Source organism: Arachis ipaensis, chromosome B3, assembly GCF_059453495.1.
Source record: "Arachis ipaensis isolate K30076 ecotype BB chromosome B3, ASM5945349v1, whole genome shotgun sequence".
In the NCBI taxonomy this organism is placed as follows: Eukaryota; Viridiplantae; Streptophyta; class Magnoliopsida; order Fabales; family Fabaceae; genus Arachis; species Arachis ipaensis.
Window position 1 is genome coordinate 53,806,350 of NC_142438.1, and position 2,333 is coordinate 53,808,682.

A 2,333-nucleotide genomic window follows, 5' to 3' on the forward strand; every position below is an offset into this window, starting at 1 on the left:
GCTGCAGGTGCAGGAGCTCACCTGAAGCCTTTACGACCAGGCTCAGGAGCTGACCGACACTCGGAAGAAGTATCAGCATATCCTCATAGATGTGAGGGACACAGATAACCTCAGGCTGGAGTGGAGGGAGTAGCTAGAGCGGGTTCAGCGGATGGAGGTGTACCAGACTCCGATGCGCGCTGCTGGCATCAGCCCTGCTGGTGGCAGCAATGCTGCTGGTGGGACACAGACATCACCGTCTTCTCCGCTGCCTCAACAGGACCATGGGAACCACGATGACGATGATGACTACCAGGATCTTTAGTGATTAGGGCTTTGTTTTACTGTTTCATTGTATTTATTTGATTTCTTTATCTTTTAATTTATTTAAAAATTTGATATTTAATATTACACAATTGGTTTCTATTATTTATAAATCTAAATAAAAAACAAACAATTAAAATTAAAATTAAAATTAAAATTAAAATTAAAAAATTGCGTCACAATAATTTTTTTTTAAAAAAATAAATCGAGATTACTGTTGGATTTACCAAGGGAATAATCCGACAGTAATAGTGCGAAAACAAGATATGGTGGCGCCAACATTATTGTCAAAAAAATCTGCCGATAACCAAATAATTTTTTGAGCAATTTATCCGTCATAGAATTCGATGGTAATTACCGTCGGACAGAAAAAATCCAACGGTAACTAGTTACGGGCAAGGGTTATGCCGTTGGATTCCTTTCGATGGTAAACCTGTCGGTAATTAACTTACTGTTAGATTTTATTCGATTTTTTGACAGTAAATCTGACGGTACTCAACATTTTCTTGTAGTGAGAACAAGGATGGTGACGAGGCAGGTGATGCATTCGTACAAAATATAGTTGTTCCTTATGCAATGAGTCAACCTTTTGATGTTCCACTTTTTATGCATGCCCTGGATCTTGACGCCATACATGCAAAGGAATTTCCTGAATTTTCGAATATAGGTTCTTGATTTACTAATATGTTTCGTTAATATAATTTTAGATGTAAAATAGTGACCATTTGTTTTTTGCATAGGCATTGCTATTCTTAAGGACGATGAGTTCAGGATTAGAATGGAATATAGTCCTAGACAGTGAGTGGTCAGCTCAATCAGGAATTACACTATTTTTAGAAGAGTTGACTACACTGCATATGAGTCTGAGCCATAGATGTTATATCCAAAATGCAAGATGTATGGCCGTGGATGTGATTGGCTTATCCAAGCTAACTTGATTCGGAAGAAAAGTTATTAGGAGTTAAGAAAATACAATGGAAGGCACACCTGTACCATGGAAACGATTTCATAAGATCATTCTAAGTTGAACTTGGACACAATTGCAAAGGCTAAGGCCATTGGTTAAAACCGACCCATCCCTGAAGGTGAAATCTATAATTATAGAAATCCAATCCAGGTTTAACTACATCATTAGTTACTGTAAGGCTTGGTTGACAAAGTAAAAGCCAATAAAAAAAATCTTTGGTGGTTAGAAAGAATCTTACCAAGTTTTGCCAATGTGGTGCACGCTAATGTGTCAGAAGATACTAGGCATAGTTGTCTAAATCGAAACACAACCTATATATCGTGGGACTGAAGAGGTGAAGGGTGTAAGGATACTACACTGGATATTTTGGAGTTTTAATCCATACATTAGAGTGTTTTGACATTGCAAGCCTTTTATTCAAGTTGACAGCACCCACCTTTATGAAGAATACAAATGTGCTCTTTTGGTGAAAGTTGTACAAGATAGGAACCAAAACATGGTGCCAGATGCTTTTGTCATTATAGAGGGTAAGACTGCTAATGCATGGTACTTTTCCCTCAGTAATTTACGAAGGCATTTGTTAGAAGAGATGCCGTGAGGATAATCTCTGATGGTTGAGTCAATAAGGGCAGCAGTAAATCATAGCGACGATGCTTGGAAACCTTCAAGAGCATGGCACATGTTTTGCCCACATTAATTGGTAGCAACTTCTTAAGGGCATTTAAGGCCCCGTACTTGTATAAGCTAGTTGTAAATATAGGTATTTGAAGCTACTTTTATTTCTACTTATGATGTGTTGGTAATGCCCAATATGATGATGTACAATGTGATTTGCAAGCCATTCAAGGATGGAGAAGGAATACAACATCAACTGCAAGAAGTTGCAAGAGCGAGGCGAGGCATATACTCGGTGGTGCGACAACATCGAATTTCTCTATTAGGCATTGGCATTTGACGAGAGACATTGACGAGGTCACATGACGATGAACCTAGTCGAGTGCATAAATTCAGTCTTGAAGGGTACGTGAAACCTTACTATATTGGCGCTCATTCGAGCAACATT